This window comes from Daphnia pulex, chromosome 3 (assembly GCF_021134715.1).
Source record: "Daphnia pulex isolate KAP4 chromosome 3, ASM2113471v1".
In the NCBI taxonomy this organism is placed as follows: Eukaryota; Metazoa; Arthropoda; class Branchiopoda; order Diplostraca; family Daphniidae; genus Daphnia; species Daphnia pulex.
The window spans coordinates 2,665,623-2,690,295 of record NC_060019.1 but is presented as its reverse complement, the minus strand read 5'-3'; the positions used below and the strand labels follow the sequence as shown (position 1 = coordinate 2,690,295).

Here is a 24,673-nt window from a genome sequence, read left to right as displayed (position 1 = left end):
AAAGACCTGTTTCCTGACCCAACCCAACCCAACCCAACCCAACCCAACCCAGACCAACAGATGGCGTTGTTCCTCTCAGTGAGATAGGAAAGTTGTTTATTTCATTAATGTCTTATACGTTTTTTTTCTTAGAGTTAAACAATTAGGAAATTATGATCATCTTGTGCAAGACAAGGTTTTACATGGAGCCGTCGCATTTAGATTTTTATATTGCGACGAAATCATAATTGTGTTTTCGTGTTTTATTAAACTGCCGTTAGATGGTTCTGAGTTCTGACGCATTGCTATAAGGCCGTGCTATATAAACAGCCTATTATCTAGTCAACTCGGTCTACTCTACTGTTTTGTTTTCCATTTCAATCTTCAATTCATTCATTCGAAAGTAAATGAATATTCTCTTCCATCAACCAGCGGCCACAATGGTAGACACAATGGTAGATCCTCAGGTAATTAATTAACTAATTCAATACCACATTGGTTAAAGAAAAGGGGAACTGTTCTTGAAGCCTGCCTTCGTATTCTCTTTGCTCGCATTTTTTTTTGAACCATCTACACTGTTGTTGAATGCTGTTTGATTTATCGATAGTGTTTTGTGTTGCAGAATAAAATTACAGAAATGACCAACAACAGTGAAGAACAACAGACATCATCTTCCGGGAGACCATCATAGAGGAGACCATCAGAGAGGAGACCATCATAGAGGTGGTAATTCAGCCACCAACTCCAGAGGCCAAGGTTGAATTTGGTGCTCCCCCCGCTGTGATCACCACTCAGCCAGCACAGCCAATGCCTGAACACAATGACAGCATTTCTGTGGGCATGTGGGAAGCCAACGTTACTTGTTCCATCAACCAGTGGCCATCAATGGTAGATCCTCAGGTAATTAATTAACTAATTCAATACCACAGTTAAAGAAAAGGGGAACTGTTCTTGAAGCCTGGCTTCGTATTCCCACATTATATTTAACCATCTACACTGTTATTGAATGCTGTTTGATTTATCGATAGTATTTTGTGTTGCAGAATAAAATTACAGAAATGACTAACAACAGTGAAGAACAACAGACCTCATCTTCCGGGAGACCATCATAGAGGAGACCATCATAGAGGTGGTAATTCAGCCACCAACTCCAGAGGCCAAGGTTGAATCTGATGCTCCCCCCCCCCCGCTGTGATCACCACTCAGCCAGCACAGCCAATGCCTGAACACGATGACAGCATTGCTGTGGTCATGTGGGAAGCCACCGTTACTGGTCGACGCCTCATCGACGAGATGGTAACCTGGGATCATTCTACGTGGCACAGTAAGAGAAAGCAGAAGGGCACGATTTCAACGAGTACGCCATGCCGTATGGCAAGCTACCGCTGAATGTAATTCGCAACTACAATCTTCGCATCGTTGACACGGGCGCCGTCTTTTTTTCTTTTTTTGACGGCGTGTGTGTCGTTACCGCATGCTCAAGGAGATCCGCAACAACAGAATGCTCAAGTCCAAGAGCGAGGTGGCCGCCTGCAACGATTTCGCCTCGTGGCTCATCAAGCTCCAAAAAGATAATTTCACCGACAAGAAAATTGTCTTATAGTCTTCTTTGAACCACGCCACTCCAAGATCCTTCAGCTCTTCCAGGTATATCGCCATTTAGTTTCTATTTTTAGACTCGTTTCTAACTTTCAGTTTGTTTTAGGCTTTGGAACGTTACCGTCTTCTTGATTATGTCAACAAGATTTTGCTTGGATGTGTTAATGGCTGGGATCTGCTCCGTCAACAGGTAACAAATGAAATAGTAACACGTTAATTGGTTAGATTTTCTAACGTTTCAATCGAAAACAGGTGCATGATTTGAAGGATGAACATCGCATGGTCCTTAAAGCTTTGGCTGATCACCACCTTGGAGTCGACACACCTTTGGAGAGCGCTGTTCAACGTGCTCAATCAAGCACTTCACAAGATCCTTCGCAAGGTGCATGGCGGCCGCATCAACACTGGGGTACTTAAGGAGAACCTCATCAGTTAGGATCATTTGCTCGAACAAGTCAAGAAGATCAAAGAAGAATTGACTAAGGAGGCTCAATGGAGACCTGTATTCGCTGACATGTTTCCTTTCGTCAAGGTATCAAGCCTGGCCGGCGAGCTGGATTCCTCCGCCATATGCTCGTCGAGTCGGGCATCACCTATGCAGGCCTTACGGAAACATTCAAGGTGAGTTTGTTTTCTTATTTTCAATTCATAACCGGATAATTGAAAATTCTTTTGCAGGACAAGAAAGATGACGGTGTGGTCGAGGTCATCAAAGAGAACATCAAAGGCAAGAATGAAGCCGACGTGGAGGAAATCATCAAGCTGCTGAATCAACACCTTGCGCAGCCAGACAAACCCGTCCGACGCGGTAGCGGCCGTCGAGCACCCCGCACTAGTTCCCATTGCACCGCCACCGACTTGGAGAAGCAGCAGTCTGCGTTCAAGATCGAGCCCGAGGAAAACAACAACGACCCTGTCAAAGTGATTATGGATGTTATTCCCAGCACTCCTGCGGTCCTGTCCGAAGTTTAAAAAGTCCCTCTCTTCTCGACTCGCCTGAAATTACTTACTGCCTCCCGCCCCACTTCCCTTTTGTTTTTCACTTAACTTGTCTCGTTTTTGAGAAATTTTGATCTTTTTTTAAGTTTACAAGTCTCTCACGAAACAAACTTGCTTGTCGCTTTTGGTTATGCTTTTTTTCTTACCAGAGATAACACTTTCAAAATTTATATACATACCAGGGATCTTTTTGGTAATTGTTCTAGTCTTATACTAAAATCAATCCAGGGTGTATATGTGCGATGAAATTGTCTCTGCAGTGCCTTTGCAGTGCCTTTCATACTTGTGAGTTGATCTCATGGAATGGAATACAAAATACTGTCGCGTGGTCAATGACCACGCTATGTGATACGTCTGGTATGTAGTCCAACCGGACGTACTGTATGACTGTGCCGGCCTAGCCGGGTATATAAGCGTAGAGCATCGGACTGATCGGGGCTGTTCCCTGGCTGTCCTTGGCTGTCTAACAGTGACTGTACTAGAATGTAGTATTAGCAATACACTCCTTATCCTTGTATGTTACATGGTGGAGATGCAGGCCTCATAGGGTAAGTCCGTTTTTCTCCATCGTGTTGTAATTTATTCGCAGTGTGTGCCGTGAAATTGCGGTGGTGCGGATTTGTTCCGGCCAAGCTACGATGTGACGGAGGAAACGGCGCCTTGAGTGCGATCCCTGGTAACAAGGGTGAGGAGAACGGAGCGGGGGATAAGTAGAAATTTGGGAGTAGCATTTGTTGTTTGTTGTTGATTGTTGATTTGTTGTTTTGTTGTTGTTAGCGCACGGTGAGCAGCGGGTTTCAGACCGCGGGCAAGATCCGGGGTCGCTTGAAAACGCACGTTGAGCGGAAAAAGCGTGAGCCTTTTGTCCGCAAGAAACGGGGTCGTTTGGGTTATAAGCGCACGGTGAGCAGCGAGCTTTTTTGGCCGCGTGCAAGACCTGGGGTCGCTTGGAAAAAACGCACGTTGAGGGAAAAAGCGTGAGCCTTTTGTCCGCGAAACGGGGTCGTTGTAGGAAGCGCACGGTGAGCAGCGAGCTTTTTGGCCGCGTGCAAGACCTGGGGTTGCTTGGAAAAAAACGCACGTTGAGGGAAAAAGCGTGAGCCTTTTGTCCGCAAGAAACGGGGTCGTTTGGTTTGTAAGCGCACAGTGAGCAGCGGGAAGCGTCAAGCTTCTGGTCGCGGGCAAGACCTGGGGTCGCTTGAGAGCGCACGTTGAGCGGCAAAAGGTGTAAATCTTTTCGGTTTCCGCAAGAAACGGGGTCGTTCACAGTGCACAGTGAGCAGCGGAAAGTGTCAAAGCTTTCGGACGCGGGCAAGATCTGGGGTCACTGAAAACGCACGGTGAGCAACGGGAAGTGTTTCATTTCTCGAAGGTTGCAACATGCCGGGGTCGTTTAGTGTTTTGTTCGTGTTCTTTTTTTTGTGTGTGTTTGTTGTGTTGTGGAAAAGTGTGCTGTGTATGGTGTACGGAGACGAAAACAGTGATGGCCGAAGGAGGAAGGCAGTTGGACCGGTGGAAAGAGAGACTTGATCAGCCCCTATGGAACGGGAGATCGACAAGAGAATTGGCGATGGCGAGAGGATCGAAGAGAGACCGGTGAAGGAGCGGAGAAGACAGACCAACGGAGAGAGAGCGATTGAAAGAGACCTACGGGAGAAGAGAAGCTGCGAGACCGGCAGAAGGTCGGGAGCCCGACAGCAAGGCGAGCGGCGATCGACGGCGGAGAGAGCGACGAGCGGCGGAGAGAGAGAGCGACGACGAGAGAGGCGGAGAGAGAGAGCGACGACGAGAGAGGCGGAGAGAGAGAACGACAGAGAGAGAGGCGGAGAGAGTGACGGTGGAGAGAGCGACGAGCGACGGCGGAGAGGGCGACGAGCGGCGGAGAGAGCGACGAGCGGCGGAGAGAGCGACGAGCGGCGGCGAGAGCGACGAGCGGCGGCGAGAGGAGCGAGCTACGGAAGAGACAACGGTGAGAGAGAGCGACGGAGACGACAGAGCGGGATAGAAACAATGAAGCTAGAGAAAGAAGAAGGAACGAGAGCGACAGAGGAAACAGTGACGGCGGAGAGAGCGATGAGTGACAGAGGAGAGAGCGACGAGCGACGAGCGACAGAGGAGAGAGCGACGAGCGACGAGCGACAGAGGAGAGAGCGACAGAGGAGAGAGCGACAGAGGAAAGAGGAGACAGCGACGGAGGAGAGAACGGAGTGTGATTGAACGGAGAGAAAAGTGACGATGAGAACGGTTGAGTGTTAGACGAAGGGCGGAATGCGCCGAAAAATTGTTTTTTCCTGTTGTCACGTTATTTTTTTAAATTACATATTAGTATTGCTATCGATCGGAGAGACTGACGGGTGACGATCTGGAAGTCGAACTGAGTTCATTGCTTGTGACATTTTGTACGTGATTGATTTTTCAAATGGTTGCAGTATTTTGTGCGTTTTTTTTTTTAAGTCGTAGTTCTGTTCCGGTTTGGTTTTCTTTGCCTTAGAGATGCATTTATTAGTTATTATTGTATGGATTTTGTGGGATAGGAAATTAAGTGTGAATGAATTATTGTTTTTGCTGTCGATGCGTGAATTTTGTTCGTATAGATTTATTTTGTTGTGGATATTTTTGACGATTGCTTTGTTTTGTCCTGACTACTCGGCACGTGCACGTGTGAGATATTTCCTGACGAGTAATTTTTTTTTTGCTGATGTGAGTTATTTGATATGTTTTTTATGTTTTTGAATGAATTTTGTCGTTGTGTTGCCGCAGTCGGGGACGACTGCGAGTTAAAGAGGGGGATGTCGCGTGGTCAATGACCACGCTATGTGATACGTCTGGTATGTAGTCCAACCGGACGTACTGTATGACTGTGCCGGCCTAGCCGGGTATATAAGCGTAGAGCATCGGACTGATCGGGGCTGTTCCCTGGCTGTCCTTGGCTGTCTAACAGTGACTGTACTAGAATGTAGTATTAGCAATACACTCCTTATCCTTGTATGTTACAATACTCTGAGGAAATTTATTGTCTTTTATTTTTTTTCTTCTCAGCAAAATTCTTATCTCTTATGCAACTATCGAACATTCTTTTAAGTTAAGATTCTCTTAGGTGGCGGTGACTCTTTCCTTATCGTTGATTTGTTTATTGACTGGATGGGAATAAAGTAGAAGAATATTTTATGAACGCTTTTTTGAACATTTAAATATGGTATTAGGACTTACTCTCTTCTTCTGTGCTGTGTTTACCCTCTGCAATAACTATGTCCAATTTGATCCTTTCCACCACATTTTTCTGAATCTTGCCTCTCAGGCAGAGGCCAATAAGGCTGGCAAGTGAACAATGAGGAACTGTAGGATTGAAATCTATTCTAACCAATTAACCATTTTCCTCAAATGGTTGTACTTGAACAGATTCATCTGTAATATAAACCAACAGCCTCTTTTGACACTAGAGTGCTCCGGAGTGCAATAAATTTTACCATAAAGGATAAAGGGAAAATCGGAAAATCAAAATATAGACTTGAGGAAAACTATTTTCTAATTGTTGGACCACTCCTATCGGGAAACTCGCGCGCGCAGCAAGGGATCGGCATGACATTTTTTATCGGGTTCCAGCTAGGGCATGGCTAGGGCTGTGGCCCGGACGTTTTTTAGCGGGTTTTTTTTTTAAATATGTTTTTTAGATGGGTTTTTCTTCTTCCGCGGGTTGGAGCGGGTTGGACCAACAGAGCAAATTGGACTCGGCTAGGGCCGACCCATGGGTCAAAAAAATTTTACCGGCCGGGTAACGGTCCGGGTAAAAAATCGGGTCAAACACACTTTTTTTTTACAAACTTTAAAAAATTCCCTAAATTTCTTAATTATCTTCTTCTTCCAACAGTGACACATCAATTCTGTCTTCTGAACACCCCTGAACGCCCTTTTCTACCACTTATCCAACTTTTCATGCTACGAAATTATCGTAGAGCATTTGGCGGCAATATTTTGACAGGCATAGAGAATAACGAGCTTTTCTATGTGACTACTAGATGGCGCCACCGCTCGGGTTGGCCCGCGGACCCGGGGGTTTAACCCGTCGCCCGCCCCGTTAAAAAAATGCCTCGGTGGGTCGAGTCGGGTTGGGTTTTTTTTCGTTCAGCCCGGGCGGTGGCCCGGGTTTTCATCGCCCGGGCCACAGCCCTAGTTCCAGCCGTTTGGCTACCAAAAGGGCAGAATTATCGCGTGTAAACAGGGCTATTTAGTTTTAATTTATTTTTTTCGTCAATTTTCCGTACCCCTGTTCTCTTCTCGGCTGTGTTGTGTTGGCTTCCCTATCCCGGTTTTAGCAGAGCCATAGATGATGGTAGAACCACTTATATGGAAAGGCCTTCCATTGCCTTTTCGGCTTTTCCCCCTGGAAGTGTTCTGGCCATACCTTAGTTGCAGAGCCACAGCAGGTGTGTTGGGAAACACATTTTTTTTCCAGTACCAAAATCAACAAAGTTTCAGTAGATGGTCGCTGTTGGCGCTGACAATAAGGTATAAATCGATACTTAAGCTCATTTTTCCACTTTCGATTCGCGATATTGGCTGCAACTTTGGGAAAAATTTCCGAGAGGAAAATTTAAATTTAACAGGCAGTGGTTCTACCATACATCTATAACTCTGGTTTTAGGGTAAAAGTAGTCCGATATGGAAACTTTAAAAAGCGCCTTTAAGTGAGTGTGTCAGCTACTACGTCCAGCTACTTCGTACCGCTTCGTACAGCCTAGATGGCTCTTTTTAACGTTTCCACTTCACAATTCTGATAGGCTCCGCCCTAAAATCTCTGAAAATCGGACTACTTTTACCCTAAAACCGGGATAGGGAAGCCAACACAGCCGAGAAGAGACCAGGAGTCTATAGCTATGATGGCCGTACACGTCTACGTGCCTGCCTGCCAAATTTTCTTACAAACATTTATGTTGCAATGTTGCACCCCCCCTCATTTTTTTGAAACCCTTTCTCAACCCCCCAATTTTTAAAAATCACCTTTTCTTTGTTCTAGAAAGTAGAAACGGCAGACCACGTCCAGCTCTCACATCGACAGATCGCTGTCTTTCGCTCTCCCTCCCCTTAATTCCCTGATTTATGAAGGGGGAAATAAAAATAAAAAGGACGTACAGGACAAGAACAATGAATTTTACCCATAAACCCCAATTATACCCACGTCACCAATTGGATTTTTGTGGGGATTTTGACGGCCACCTTTTTAAGAGCCTCATCGACAAGTGGATCCCTCTTCGTTTTACTCACATATTCTTCAGGATGAAAATCTTTCATGTGTTTTGGAATATTACGTTTGTAACCACATGTAACATAACACCAATCATTAAATGATGGACATTGTAATCTGTGAAAAAAATGTGTTGAAATGGTGATAAAGGATATCGGATCTTTTACGTTGTATGCACTGCTAGTCTGTGCTCCATTGCCATTTTCCCCTTCAATCCCCTTCGCGTATGTTATGTCGCATTTCTCCCCCTCCGACGTTTCTAGGTTACAACGTACCTAAAATTTAATTGAATGCCAAAGTTATTAACAGTAAAACCTTGCTTTGCTTAAAGCAGGACCCTCAGTCTCAGTGAACTTCTCTGGATGAAATTTTTTAGCATGCCTATTTGCGTTAAAATTGTTAGAACATGCTATAAAACACTAATAATTCGTTGATTGAAATCTATAAAAGTAAAAAAAAAATACATCAGTAAGTGATGGTGATTCATGACAATGTAATAAACTCCTACAAATAGGAAGAGAAATCTTTAACAACACGTAAACAAAGAAAAGGCTTAAGAAATTACCTATAATTTCACTCTTTAAAGCATCGGTTTCGTCCGACAAAGTATATCCTGTCACCCTTTATCGAGGCACGTCGACCAGAGGCGGCCTCGTGTTCTTCTTCCTCCTTTGATCTTCCTCATGTTTTTATTTAAATGTTTTTTGACATTGTATATTATAATGGCGATAACACGTAATATCCTCGCTCTCACACTTAAACCTTTACGATAAAAAAAAAATTCTTTAGCGATGGCAAGTACGCAAAAGTACGTTAATAGACCATTTGGATTTACCTCTGATGTTTTTCGACTCGGTGGATCTTCATGTGTTCCTTTCCCTCGAGCCCGTTCTTGAATTTCACTTTGCAATTCGCCCCGTCTTCCCGTATGTTAAATATTGCCTAAATTTGAGGTTACGCATCTTTTACTCTAAATCTGAATTTCAAATACAAATTACAGACAGAAATTAATATTCAGACACAAATTAATTTTTTGTTGTTGACTTGTCGTAAGGGTTTTTGGCGTCTTCTTCATATACCGAACTGACTTCAACAGTGCTGCTGATTGTCGATTGGTTGCACAAATCAATTGTCGACGGGCTTCACAAATCAATTGTGTTCCCGCTTTGGATAGTATTATATGTAGTGAGGAGAATTAGAGGTGAGGTGGTAGAATTAGAGGTGGTGGTCCACCCCTCCGTGTTGGTAGTTGATGGCCAGGATGTTAATGAGTATGATGATGTTGATGTTGATGATTTGATATGAGTTGATGTGTCCGACATGCGGGTGGACATGGGAGTGGACGTTTGGTTAGGTAAGGTAAGCTGCAATTAAATAATTTGAAAATAAATAAATTAAATCATATGGAGATTACACAAAAATTATACCTATAATAAAGAATGAAACAGAAATAAAACTTACATGAAGTTTTCCTGAAAATGATGTGGGTCGTCCGTTGTTCATGTTGAATTGTTGAATCAAGTGCTGTGTCAACATTTTTTTCAACAAACTTCACATAGATTGGTTTTGAAACATGTTTATGTATTTTTCATTTACATCCCCTTCCTTCCTCATTCTCATCTAATACCACCGTCTCTTCATCATCACCCTCTCCGGTACGCTCCTCATGGTAAACCTCCTCCTCCTCCTCTTCAAACCAGATTTGGGATCCGTCGATCCCGTCAATTGCATGATCCCACCCGCCTTCCTCTTCTTCATCTTCACCTTCTTCGTCTTTTCCCTTTTCTTCACCGTCAATTCGTTCTTCTACCCTCTCTATAGTTGATATGTTTAAATACAAATTAATAAAGATTAACGCCTATATTGCTATGTTTAAATTAAAAAAAAAATAAATAAAAAAAATTATACCTTTGTATGTTTCACCCGTATGTACGTTCACTGAGCTGCCCCCTCGTTGCATAACCTTTTGTTGATGGTTGACTCCTCCTCGTCCTTCTTTCTTTTTCGTTGTTCCACTTAACATGTGTAAATAAAAGGGGAAAATAAAAAAATATAAAAAAGTGGGAAAAAATAAACTCATAGAAAAAAACTCAAATTGACTTACCTAAAATGGAGTCTACTACTCCTGCAAAAAGCCCCAATGACGTCGAAGCTGCAGCAGGTAAATCTTCAAAATACATAGGGATTTCTTCCACTGAGAGACTTAGTTTGATCGAACTACTTAAAAAAACCTCATCTCACCACTATTCTTTTCAATGAGATGGGAATATTCGAATCCTTCTCTAATCTGTGGGTTTTTCCCGTCAAGTGTCTTTGCATAGTTGAAGTGCTGCATCGGGCATTCTTGGTATTATATGATTTACTGTGAGGCAAGGCATTATAAAGCATTATATATAGTATGTAAAAAAATTTGTTTACTCTCACAAACAGCAAATGTTAACACGATTAGTTCTATCCTTACGGAAATACTTCCAGACCCAAGATGTTCCCTTACTTCGACTTGCATTTTTTGCAGTGTTTTCTTCAGTATTCTTATCTAAACGCAAAATAGTAATTCTTTTAGTAATTTGCGGGAGGGGGCAACTGAAAGGGCAAAACTACATATAGAATATTATTTACCAACAATAGTGTTAGTGTCGCTATCTGATTCTTCATGTAATACATTTTCATTGGAATCGGTAGTGCTTGAACCGTCATCCATAACGATCCTATTGAATCGTTCAACTTCCTCATCGTCCAAGTTGTGGTAATTATCACGGACAGGGAGTTGATCATTGTCTGATTTGTGTAGTTCTCCCTGAATTTCAGAAACCTCAAGTGAAAAGAATTCAGTTTCATCTTGCAAGTCGTTCTTATTCAACGAATGATAAAGTAGGGGTTCAGGCAAATTTTCACTGGAGTTTTCTAGCATGGTATCATCCTCCAGAACTGGCAATTCCATTTCAATTACTGCTTCAATAGTTACAGAAATTTATGCTGATTGTTTATCTGTTAAAACAGCTATCTCACCAGAGCTGTAATTTGAACATGATAGAGAACCATGAATGGCAAATAAAGAATAACAGTAATAAAGGCATAATAAAATATTTACTTGGGATCACTGTCGGACAAAGTCTGGCTTTTTTTGTGTAATTTTTTTGGCTGCCTCTATTGAAGCCCCTCTCCTGGGCTTAACTCTAACGTTTTCCATTTAAAACAAATTTAAAGAAAGTCCAATTTTGGGACCAGTTATAAATATATTTAATCACGTATTGGTTTTTTAAAACCAAATGTAGCACAAGAACAACAAAAAGTATGAACACCTCATGAAAAAAGTTCAAGCAGACGCATTTCCCTTTCTGTAGTTCATAACGGGTAGGGTAAGATCCGAAATCGAACGGATTCGGTTCGGCGCGAATCCTAATAATGAAGGAGCGGTGGGGGACCGCCTCATTGCCAGGCTTAGTCGAAGTATTGACCGTCGGCGTGGGATGAGTTGACGGTGAGTTACTGGCCAATCCGGAAGCACCGGATTTCTTGAGCGCTAACTTGAATGGCTTGGCATGGAGCACAGCCCTTTAGGTCCCTGTGCTCTCACCCAATCTGGATGGAAAGACGGATGAGATTTAAGTTAATTATCAAAAGAAATAAGGAAACCCAATTAAAATAATCCTAGTCGGGATCGTCTAGTACCCCTCAAAGATCCTCTTTCTCTCTTTTTCATTTTCCAACGTCGTCTAGTCTAGTCTGAAATAAATAACGGATCAACTTACTGGCTGCCGGAGGCACTTCTCTCTTACTGTCGGCACGGTCTAACAGGAGAGGTAGACTAACGCCATGGCAGCAGACTAATCAAGGGACTTAGAAGGTTCCTTAAAATGCCACTTGGATCGCGGGCGTAGCTTGGTCCCAGCTGTTGTGTGTTGCACAGTCTCCCTCTCCCCCCTCCTTCTATGTATTCGGGGAATTCCACCCTAAGCCGCCAGCGGCAATTGGCGGCAATGGCAGCATTGAAGAGTTGTGACTTCGAGTTCAGGCTTCGAGTGCGAACTCAAAGCTTGGTAACCCTAGGTGAGCAATCCCACAAAGCTAATTTTTGAAGCCTAGATGTTGTATTATTTGACGAAATACAAATGAATTAATTTCCTAACAGGACAAGTGGTTCGTAAAAAACCAACGAACTCTTGGGCATGGAATCCCATGTTGAATTTTAAAACTGCGAGACTTACACCAAAAAGCCTCCATTGCCAAGTATATTAACGAATACTTCATGCCATCGGAAATAAACTTGCATGGTGGTCTTCCCGGTTTCCTCGTCATGGGATTCATGCAAATACGCAACTACGTATTTGCAGTTGTTGGTGCAGCACGACTGGCGCCTTCTCCATGAAGGCTATCCTGCTCTGAACGCAAGTTCACCCTGCTGAAGCTGTTGGAATGAAATTGAAGATTGATTATGCCTTCTCAACTGGCAAGAAGGCCACTTCTGGCAAGATTTTCACCTTCGTTATTAGGATGCCATTACTTTGTTGGGTTCCCCCGACCCCATTGGAATGTCAAATTCAAATTGAGAAAGAACCTTTTAATGATTACTATGTTCAATTTTTATATCTGTTTTCGGTCTTACTTCGACGATCCATTTGAGTGTATGTTGATTTATTTGTTGTTTAACTGTTCTCCAAATTATGTGTTCTCTGAATTATGTTCTCTGGATAGCCTTCTTCTCTGTTAGTTGAAGTTTTTTGAAAGAAAGGTACCCCAGTATCCTTTGTTGGGACTTTTGATGTTAGCTGGATTGGCAGATGTTTCTATTTTTGAAGGGTTGGTGATGGTGAGTGTGATGAATTTTTTGCACGTGGAGTAAACTCCGTTTGCATAATTGTTATATTTAGTTGTTAATTGCTATTATTTATTTGTAGAAGAATCTTGGAAGCCGTGCTGTCCACCACGTCCAGAAGTTAGTAAAGTTAAAGTTCAGGCAAAACTAGAGAAGTTTTCATACACAATCTTACATCACCCAATAACAACAAATCTTAAATGAGTCATCTAGTTTCCTGCAAATATCCATTTCAATAAAAGGTATCAGATAATGTTTTCATAGAATATATCGGCTTACTCTATTTGAAATAATATAAAGTAGCATAATTTGTTTTATCATACAACATTTCCATCGATGATATAATTTCATTTTACTTTGGTTATAGATTATGCTCCCGAAGTTGCAGTCCAGTGTGGTATGTTACAGCCTATGTTGGTGAAATAATTTTTGTTTCAAATTTATATGTGCTGGCTGTTCCTAGGGGGTGGTGTCGTGTTACGGAAGTTTCACCCAGGTTTTTTTTTAAATTTCATTCTGTCTATGCATTTACCGTTTATATGTTAAGAAGGAACTAAAAGAAATTGAGAAGATTTTGTGTGAAACAAATAATAAACGTGTTCGGGATTGGGAAAGGAACTAGAAGGAAGTTGGGTGTAAAGAAACCTGACTTTTTTATATCTAAAAAAGAAAATTGAGGTTAATCGTTAATGAAAAATGATGTAATGGGTATGGATAAAAGCAGTTTTAATATATATTCTCAAGCAAAAGTTAATGCTATTGCACAAATTTATATATAACTTAAATTCTTGCCTATAAAATGAAAATTACTACATTAAATATGGAAATAATAATACAATGGGTGTACATAAAATAATTAATTTAATAATCAGCGTCTGGTGCAAAACTGAAGGTGCCTCGCTCAACGAGTCAATCTTAATCGGTGTTGGAGTAAAGATTTGAAGGTAAGTACAAAACTGGTGTCGCCAATTGGCTACATTCCCTTCCCTAAGAGGATGCTTTGAGGATTATGAAACAAATTGAGTTATTTTATGCTGAAAAATTTCTTCCAAGACAATAATAAGGTGTTTAATTTCCATAAACTAGTACTGGATTTCTTTCTACAAGGGAGATCCAGATTGCATTTAAACTGGGACTGTATCGACTGATGGTCACTAAACAGCACAGGTTGTAAGCGGATACTTTAAAATTATCTGCAAACGTGCTTGTCTACCCGACGGAGCATATAGATGTTTATAAATGTAAACGATTCCAAGTTGATAGAGATAAGCCTTCAATCAGTATCTAGCAAAGGTTGTTAATGGTTCAAGCCATGTCGAAATAGACTGGCACTACCATTTTTGTTGGGACCCAAATTTGTAAATAAGTGATAGCTAATACTTTCAATAATGGGACAAGCATGAAAAGCCAACTCTTGAAGTCCCACAATATCAAAGTAGCCGTCCCTTCAAAAGTTAAATAGAAGTTGACGTTGCTCGACCGACTTCAAACCCCCCGTATCAATTAATACAACTTTAAGTTCTGTCATTTATTTATTTTATTTTTTATTTTTTGGGGTCTGGTGCTATAGCTGTCTTTGACGGAAGGGAGTTCTTAGCTGTCAATTTCGGTTTTAATTGTTTTGTTCTTGGTTTCTTGGTGGCTTATTACCATTTTACCAAGTCGTTTGAATTTGAATTTATCGTTCGAGAGTCGCCGTCAGTTTCCATGGATTCAAGGGTCCCAGAATTGGGATCCGTTAAAACTATAGAGTCAATGAGTGACAAATTTGGTCCAAACTGTGTTTCCAGTATTATTGTCGGGGAAGAATTTAAAGAATGATTCTGTCCAGCCATGGAAACCACTTTAAACCTGAATAAGGCTATCAAGTAAAAATGAGTTAACTAGTTTTTGAGGATCTGTTTTTTTCCTTTATGGAAGGAATACGAACGGCTGTAAAAAGAAACTAGCGAAAATTAAAACTAACGAAACGAAACTTGATGACCTAAATAACAGTGATTCAAACAAGTTCAGCCGAAAAAATACGGTATTTAAGCCATTTACGGTATCTTGTACAGTCAGGGAAAGTGTTTAGTCAGGTAGAAAGTTGTTAAGGGGAATTAACGATTTTGCATATTTTTTTATCAATTTTCCTTTAAATTTTTCTCTCTAATTATTTCTTCTAATTATCTCTTATAATTAAATCTTTTAATCATTCTTCTAAGAAAAGTCAAACGAACCCCTCACAAAATTGAAAATTATCCCTGAGGTATATTTATATACGAAGGTCCTTAACAATATAGGGTGTGGGGTATAGGGGGTAGGGTAGTAGTAGCTAGTAGTGAAATTCAGAGGGTTTAATGTCCATTTAGTTATCCTTTATACGTTTCTTCCCTGAATGACCAATCGTCACCAAATTTTGTACATAATTCTGTCAAAATTTGATACATGCCCTAACGGGGTTTTCATTTGTTTTTTATACTGTTTTAGAAATTTAATTTGCGTATTTGTTACCTAGCTGGTTGCCGAATCCTAGTTAGTGAATTCGCTTTTTTTGCGTAACCTTCCAACTGCCAGTGCATGCTCAGCAAAGTAAACAAAAAGAAAAAAAAGTTTGTATCTTCCCTAGCAAGACAAGTTTTCTGCTATGGGAGTGGAGAGTATTAATTATTTGATTTGGTTTTTATGTTCGATTTCGATTTCGTCTTTATTCTTCTTTTTACTTTGTATTTTCCCACTTTTATTTTTTTTAACCATTTTGTTTTATTATTACCTCTTTTTGTTTACTATTTTTTATCTTGATTTTAATAAATTTGGTTGTCCAAGTAAAATTTCTATGCCTCCTTTTTTAACAGTTAGTCATCAACCAAGAAGTTGAGGAACATTTAAAAAATGTTAGATTATATTCATTTTGAAGCTCTGGGTCATCTCTCCCTTCTTCCTCTGTCCTCTCCTCGTTCACCAAGATCTTCTTGCGGTCGTGAAGAGTTACCACCGATCTTCCACTTCCATTTATCTCCGAAAGCTTATTAAGAAGAATTTTTCAAAAATTACAAACTTAGTTTTCCTTTCCGACTTGATCGAGATTCGAACCGCGAACCATGCGAATGGTAGCCTGGGTTGATGACCATTAGACCATTATTGTTATATTATTGGAAGGGAAAAAATGGGTATGATGGTAGCTTGCTATCTATTAGCCAAGACTCATGTAATGCAACATGTGACCGCATGATATAATTGTATTGTTACTATAGTAATAAGTGTTACTTTAACTTAATCTAAACATGAAGTGCGACGTGGGGTGGCGGGGCAAAGCCTCCGCCACACCTAAGTCGCACCACTCATAATTTTGACAGATTATTAGTCAATTACTTAATAAGAATCAAATAATTTAAGAGAATAAAGGGAAACAGAATTTTCCAAACAAAATAATTTATTCTATTTACTTTCTACTATTTAACATTGATTTTCTGTCTCTTTAACGTTTAAAAAAATTCCCGAAGGACATTACCGAAGGAATCTTGTCCCTGAGGTATATTTATATACGAAGGTCCTTAACAATATAGGGTGTGGGGTATAGGGGGTAGGGTAGTAGTAGCTAGTAGTGAAATTCAGATGGTTTAATGTCCATTTAGTTATCCTTTATACGTTTCTTCCCTGAATGACCAATCGTCACCAAATTTTGTACATAATTCTGTCAAAATTTGATACATGCCCTAACGGGGTTTTCATTTGTTTTTTATACTGTTTTAGAAATTTAATTTGCGTATTTGTTACCTAGCTGGTTGCCGAATCCAAGTTAGTGAATTCCCTTTTTTTGCGTAACCTTCCAACTGTCAGTGCATGCTCAGCAGTTTAAACAAAAAGAAAAAAAAGTTTGGATCTTCCCTAGCAAGACAAGTTTTCTGCTATGGGAGTGGAGAGTATTAATTATTTTATTTGATTTGGTTTTTATGTTCGATTTCGATTTCGTCTTTATTCTTCTTTTTACTTTGTATTTTCCCACTTTTATTTTTTTAACCCTTTTTGTTTTATTATTACCTCATTTTGTTTACTATTTTTTATCTTGATTTTAATAAATTTGGTTGTCCAAGTAAAATTTCTATGCCTCCTTTTTTAACAGTTAGTCATCAACGAAGAAGTTGAGGAACATTTTAAAAATGTTAGATTATATTCATTTTGAAGCTCTGGGTCATCTCTCCCTTCTTCCTCTGTCCTCTCCTTGGTCTTCACGATCTTCTTGCGGTCATGAAGAGTTACCACCGATCTTCCACTTCCATCTACCTACGAAAGCTTATTAAGAAGAATTTTTCAAAAATTACAAATTTAGTTTTCCTTTCCGACTTGATCGAGATTCGAACCGCGAACCATGCGAATGGCAGCCTGGGTTGATGACCATTAGACCATTATTGTTATGATATTTAAAGGGGAAAAATGGGTATGATGGTAGCTCGCTATCTATTAGCCAAGACTCATGTAATGCAACATGTGACCGCATGATATAATTGTATTGTTACTATTGTAATAAGTTTTACTTTAACTTAATCTAAACATGAAGTGCGACGTGGGGTGGCGGGGCGAAGCCTCCGCCACACCTAAGTCGCACCACTCATAATATTGACAGATTATTAGTCAATTAGTTAATAAGAATCAAATCATTTAAGAGAATAAAGGGAAACAGAATTTTACAATCATAATAGTATGTATACTATTTACTTTCTACTATTTAAACTTGATTTTCTGTCTCTTTAACGTTTAAAAAAATTCCCGAAGGACATTACCGAAGGAATCTTGTTTGCGATTATGACACTAGATGGCGTATGGTGCTTTTTTTTACAAAGAAACAAAATGGCGAAAGTGATCGTTCTGCAAAATGCCGTATGTAAGGCGGGTCATCATAAGCGTCACGGCAAAAAAGAAAATTTAAAAAAGGCGCCACCGCTATCTAGCGGTCAAAATTACAACTATACATAAAAATTTTAGTGTTCAAATTTATTTGTTTTTACCAAATTCAACCTCCCGAAAATTACATGTATGTAACTCTGGCAGTCTGTTATGGGAGCCCAAAACTATGGTCAGAAAAGAATATAAAACTAATAGAACTATAAAAACCACAAAAAATTTTATATAAAAGCAAAAAGTTCATATGAAAACCGAAAACAGTTTAATAAAAAAACCACAAAAAATTCAATAGAAAGTTGGGAAGTTGTTAAAAACGGCAGACACCTATGGGTCAAAATAATAACTTCATGCCACATCTCCACTTTATTTATAGCCAGTTTGAATCCAGAACTACAAAGTGGATTTTTGCGCGCGACGCGTTTAATTTGTATCATCCATCATCAAGCATTTTTAAAAATCATTAATTGAAAAACGTGCAACCGCTTAAATAACCCTACTTAATGCGCACCACTCTAAATTCAATTTAAAGGACAAGTAAAAACAATTGCGGTGACTGGTCGGACGAGTAACGCGAGCCCGTCCGTTATTTAAGCGGTTATCGCTGGTTCGTCCACTATTTCAGCGTTGTCGCCCGTTCGCTTTTTTCGGCGGCTCATTACGTGAAAAATAATGAATTGAAATGTTTTGCGCTAGATCTAGTGCCATCTAAGCACGTATGACGCTAGCGATGTTTTTTTGCTATTAGATTGCGCGCAATGCGCTAAATTTAGCACCATTCATTTCGTTGCAATATTTACGAAACGTGCACAAGCACTAAAGTTAATTAAAAGGACGCAATCCTCGCATCGGCTGGAATACATTGCGCTATTTTATTTCGCCGTTTAATTCTGGGCTGTCCGGATATCCCCTTAATTCGACACCCAGAATATAGTCGAAAGTTGATCTGTCCCGGCTGATCAGTGGCCCTTATCGTCGACACATTAAGAAAGGGAGAAGGATGAAAGTGGCAACGGCCCTTGCACTGCATCCACCGCACTTGGGCTTGGGTTCACGATAACAATTGCAAAGACGGATTAGAATGTAGGGTCGGAATACAACGGCAAATACCGCGCCTGTTTAAAGACAGAACTCGCCTGGCAAAACGTCATATGCGTGGCCAGGTCGTATCACTGCGACAAGGAATGATTGTAGCGATCTTTTTTATGAGTAGCGCACGCCCGTCCGTATTTTATTGCTTAGCGTGGGCCCGTCGCTATTTAAGCGCTAAGGTCGCAAATTCCTTGTTTTGGGTGGCTCATTGCGCAAAAAATAATTAAATAAAATGTTTTTCGCTAGATATAGTGCTGTCTAAACGCGCATGTCGCTAGTGATGTATATGAGATTAACTTGCGCGCGATGCGCTTAATTTGGCGTAATTAATTGCATCGCATTTTTTACCAAACGTTTGGTTAGCGGGGCAATTGACGTTGACGTTCTCCACTCGTTGTTCCAACCCAGCTTTAGCTGTTCTTTGAAGTGCGTTGCGACAGAATAGGGTCCTTGCATGAATAAGGGATTCCTTTTAAATAAGTACCATTAGAATCAGTTTCTCACGCTGATTCTCATGGTATTTTTTTTTTATTTTTTAAATAATTGTTCCCCTCTCCCGTAATCTCACTTCAAAGTTGAGATTAGCTCCCCCCACTTTATAACGGACCCCACGCCATTTTTGGTGGGCGGTCCTTGAAATTTGAAGAAAGTTGCTCTTTTTCCCCCTTTTCACCCTTTTCGTCTTTCGCCTTTAGGCCCTAAGGGCAAAAGAGGGGGTATAGGCAGCAAGAAAAAGGGTGGAAAAGGGGGGAAAGATTTTTGGAGGGGAGGTTAAAAACTGGGAACATGAAAAAAAATACACGACCCCTTTGGTTACATTTCCTTTTTCCCTAGAATGGGGGGGTATTGCAAAAAAAAATTTATTTTTTAAATGTGAAAGGGCATTAAAAAAACAGCGACGCATAAATTTATCCTCTCTGAACAAGTAGTTGCTATGCTTACCACTAGAGAGACTGATCATCCAGGGAAAATTTACGCATCGCTGTCTTTTTATTCTTTTTTTATCCTTTCACATTTGAAAGGTATCGGTTATCGGGCTGGTTTGATAAATTCTGCGTACACTAAATGGCCTAAAAGGGATGGATTTTCTTTGTCTAACGATTCTATAATCGTGGCGCTCCGCAGACGCTTTTCGATTTTGCTGCCTGCACCATTTATTGCCTTGATCACTAGACCGTTCAGGCGTGCGACAGCTGGATAAGTTTTTTTAGGATGGAGACCGATTTGAAAAGGATTTGCTGACTATTCTGGTTGATTCAGGTTCTCTCTTTGTCCGTGTCGGCTACGTCCTTGAACGTAAGAGTGACTCTACCTTCATCTTTTTTGAATTTTTAACTGTCAGGCCATCGGGATCAAGGTTCATGAAAGAGTCAATCTTATCCAATGAGACTTTATTTAGCCACTTGATTAACGTTGGCTTAGTATCGACAGCCGTTGACTTGGTGTAAACTGTTTCTGCGGGTTCGGCCCTTGGGATAGCTGCTTACTTAGGTGGGCTAGAATAGGGTGGATCGGCGAGCCCGCCTGTCTGTGCCGGAGTGGTGTTGGGTATAAAAGCGTGTGCCTTGACTGTTTTTTATACTATAACCAATTGGTTCGAGCGTGACGTTTTGAACAATTGGACGTTCTTATCGGCCAAAGCAAATTTGACCGCGTTGAGTTTGGCACGGATCGCAGTGAGTTCGTCTGTTAGGCGGTGGTAATCATTGTAAGCCACCACAGCTTGTTCTTTCGCGTTAAAAAAAATGGATTTTGAATTTGGCTAAAACTGAGCCTCTGTCTAGGGCTAAAAGCTCGTCGAGGTCGCAGTAAAAATCTGCGTTGCAAGTCAAAGTGAAATCGTCTTCGTCTTTTTTGGATTGTTTTGCTAGTGATTGAATATGAAGATTATGATTACATATTTTCTTAAAAATTCAGACTATAAATATTTCATTAGGATTAGGATTCATTTCATTATTAGGAAAACCGGTGATGAGAGAAAATTGCAACAAAATCTTTGGGACTACAGAAAATTTGAATCAACAGAGAAACATGTTTTATGGCCCTTCCTCTATAATCAATGCTTTTAAAACTATCTCCACTGTAGGTTGTTTATCCTCTCGAATATCTTCTCCTTGGAGCTGCGGGTAGGTGAGGTCACCGGACTTTGCTACTGCACTGAATAAAATGGGCTCTTCTCAGCTACAACTGGTTTTTCCTGCCTTCTTCCTATGCCCTCTAAAATACGATTCTGATGATATGTCAGTTGGGAAAGAGACTTCTTCTTCACAGTCAATGGTCTGCATGATGGATGTAGCTTGCTGTACTCTGCGTCCTTCACCCAGCGTGATTTGTCGCTGCTACAATAATTTACAGCTAATATAACTGCTATTCTATCTCTACATGCAAGACCAAGGACTAAGATATTTCCAAGCCACCCCCTGCCTGCTTCCGGTGCCTTTTTTTGCTATGCAGCTTTCTTTTCTACATGCCATCTCCAAAGCCTATCGCAGGAGCGTGAGGGATGGCTGGCTGAGATAATTTCCTACCGTTCATTGTCTTCTGATAAATGTATCAGAAAATGTCTTCAAAGAGAATGTTTCAGATGAAGCCATACTTTCCAAAATATGGCAGCTTAATTCTATTAAAAAGAATCTACGATGGGTGTATTTAAGAAAGCTGGGGAAGTTGCAATGATCATAATCTATGGTGGACTTACGCATGAAGGAATGGACAAACTGAGATACAAATAATTTCAGCGCAAAACATCTATTGCTACTACATTTGTGAATCAACAAGAAATTCCCCCAACTTCAGCTGCGCTTCAGTTCCACAGTCAGCGAGTATATTTTCAGGTATAAAAACATATTCAGCTACGTAACAATATGAAATCATTAATAACATGCAAATTTTAAATAATAGGTTCAATCATGGATGGGTTATTCACTGAATTCTTGTGATTAGGGATGGGTGATGAAGAACGAAATGCTGTTGCCAAGACTAACATACATAGAAGCAGCACCAACAGATTTGTTGCAAATAATAAAATGTGGCTGTAATGGAGATTGTGACTCCCAAAGGTGTACTGAAAATTTTTTTTTGGCCTACGCCAGCTGAGAGAAGTTGTAAACCGTATATGAACTCTTCTGTAGTCTCTGATTTAGAAACTCGGGAAATAAGTAAATCTGGGAAAATTTAAAAATGGTTCAGATCATCATGAAAAACTTACAGTTAATGTGTGTAAGGGAAATGTAAATATGGTTTGAAAAAAATTCCTTCTTAAAAGTTTGACCCATAAGACAACACTTTTGGCGTCGGAGTGATCCGATATTTTCTGCGCAACTTTTATAGGTGTAAAAAATAGACGAAAAAATCTGAAAAAAATCCAGACAAAACAAAGAACGTAAAATAACATAAATTTCAAGTTTGGTGAAATTATGACATCTTTTCATTTTTTGCCACCCAAAAAACCAACTTGAAAAATACACGTCACCTTATTGAACGGCGTGGGGTGATCCCATACTTATGGAGGGGACTGTACTAGGAAGCTATCCTTTAAGAATAAAGATGGCTCTCCAGGAAACATCGCCCTTCGAAAAGAGAATGAATGCGCTGACATGGCCCTGATTTCACCTCCTCTACCACACTTCCGTTGAACATTTTTGACACTTCCTGGTCGCCAATGTTTTGCTGCGGCTCTTACATTTAGCTGGAATGGAATACGGTAAAATTAAGGTGAAGACCCCCCCCCCGAAATCTCCTTTCTCAAATCAAGAATTTAAGGCAAATGTTTAGTATAGTAGTCATCTAAATTTGATTTTTGTTTACAACAAAAAAAAAATTTTTTTCTTTCAGGAATTCCTAAGTAAATACGGGAACAAAGGGGATTAATTTGAAGTCGGACAGGGATAATAAGGGCCTTTGACTGCTTCCGTAACTACAAACAAAACTGAACCCTGAAATTTGAAAACTTGGGTGGTCTGATGAGGATAAACATTTAATACTCGGTCTGATAAAAAAATGTAGAAACCAAAACGTCGGCGACATCGATTAGAAATATATCCGAGAAAAATTTCAAAATAATAATCCTTCAATCTACACTTTAGAGGGAAGCGAGTCATACGAAGGAAAGAGAATGAACTGAAGAAAATGCTGTGCTCCTATATGGCTGGAATTATGAGTTGCATGACGGAAGTTTTATTTCATCCCCAACCAATTAACTTTTTAAATCTTACAAGAATGGTTGATCCGTAAGTATTTAAACCTGAATAAAGAGGATTAAACATGGAAGGTGGCTGAAGTTGATACTAAATCGATGCCTTCTTCAAGTGCTGGGCTATGGGAAGTAGAAGAAACGTTAGTTGTCACGCCTGCTCCCGCAAAGAAAGCCAAGAAAATTACGGCGAAACAGAAAGAAGTTCTATAAAGCAACCGAGCTACTCGTTGCGAAAAACTGTCAACAAAGTGGTGTGATTGGAATTTGTGTATTGGAATCAGAGTTTGGTTTCATAAGTACTTGATGAAATCAAAAATTAAAATTTATCGGATTCAGTTTGACATATTGTTTAAGATATATTTACTGTGGTGGAACATTCTTGTTACTTTGTCTGATTTTCCCTCTTTTTGCATGGATCAGTTTAAAAGAACACTTGAGTGCATTTTTCTTAGTAAAATTTCAGCACAACCAGAATACTCAACAAGCAATAAAAAGAGAACAAACAGTTAAATAGTTATTTGCACCACATGGAAACTATTATATGTATCTGTCTGAATCTATCTGTTTGAAGTGACAATGGATTCATAAAGATTAAGGGTGATTTAGGCGGCCACTTTTTCCCGAGTTAACTTGAGCAGAATCAACACTGTTTTTTACTTTTGCTTTTTCGAATTCCCTCGAAATAACTTAGAAATATCTTTAAACACAAACAAATGATTGAAATGAAAGGACCTACTTGACATCAGTTTATTAAACTGTGACCAATTGATGTTGTAACTCGGCTACAAATCTGTATTCCTTGCCATCCTGTCCCGATTGAAGTCCGATACCATCGGTAAAACTCTGAGGCAACAGAAATGTTAGGGCTACTGTGCTGTCACTCGAACCGAACGATATCCGAGTTGCTGGAATGAGGCCATTTTATTGTTGAAAATAAAACATTCAATGTTGCCACTTTAGGTTTAGCTTGATGAGCAGCGAAATCAAGATAGGTGTCAGAATTCAAAATCAGACGTAAGATCAGAGTTTGATGCTGTCTGATTTTAGAATTAAGTTAATTGAATGATTGATTTCTGCTTTTTTTGATTACTTATTTGTCTAAGCTTTTACCAGGCCGGTGGCGGAGGAGGCGGTGCATGATTGTGTTCGGAGACGAGTCCTGGGTCGGAGTATTGACCGTTGGCGTGGGATGAGTTGACGGTAAGTTATTGGCCAATCCGAAAGCACCGGATTTCTTGAGCGCCAACTTAAATGGCTTGGCATGGAGCAACGGCTCTTTAGGTCCCTGTGCTCTCACCCAATCTGGATGGAAAAACGGATGAGATTTAAGTTAAGTATCAAAAGAAATAAGGAAACACAATTAAAATAATTCTAGTTATAGGATCGTCTAGTACCCCTCAAAGATCCTCTTTCTCTCTTTTTCATTTTCTAACGTCGTCTAGTCTAGTCTGAAATAAATGTCGGATCAACTTACTGGCTGCCGGAGGCACTCTTCTCTTACTGTCGGTATCATCGACGCTCTCTTCCGGAACGTCGGCGTCCTGAAGATCTGAAAGATCGTGACCGACGCTCTTCAGTATGTTGGGCCATGAAGAGGCCACGGCAGATGGCGCCAAATGGGACAGGTGGATGCCGTGGGTTGGCGGAGTTGCCGAGGGATAGGTGTAATTTCTTGCCCCAAGGGAGAATGGAAAGAAGAGACGAAGAAGAAACTAAGATGAGACGGGGTGCGCGGGGTTCTCTATATCCTCGGGGCAGGATGTGGTTTTTGTAAACAAATTGCCTTTTTCTTAAAAATTAACAATAAATAAACTACAATGAATATCGAGGGGAAACAAACACGAAAATCTCACCTGATAATGAAGGCATTCAA

At 40.3% G+C, this 24,673-nt stretch overlaps 1 long non-coding RNA gene across 3 annotated transcripts; it reads left to right on the top strand.

Moving 5' to 3' along the window:
• The first annotated feature begins 301 nt into the window (after nucleotides 1-301).
• On the top strand, nucleotides 302-5,565 carry LOC124189793. Of its 3 annotated transcripts, none has more exons than XR_006872664.1 (6): nucleotides 302-446; nucleotides 602-879; nucleotides 1,023-1,626; nucleotides 1,685-1,768; nucleotides 1,831-2,199; nucleotides 2,257-5,565. It is a non-coding gene; the product is annotated as an uncharacterized LOC124189793 (long non-coding RNA). The 3 variants fall into 3 exon arrangements; XR_006872665.1 differs by having other exon boundaries at nucleotides 303-446; nucleotides 1,008-1,626; XR_006872666.1 differs by having other exon boundaries at nucleotides 304-446; nucleotides 587-879.
• Nucleotides 5,566-24,673: the final 19,108 nt, after the last annotated feature.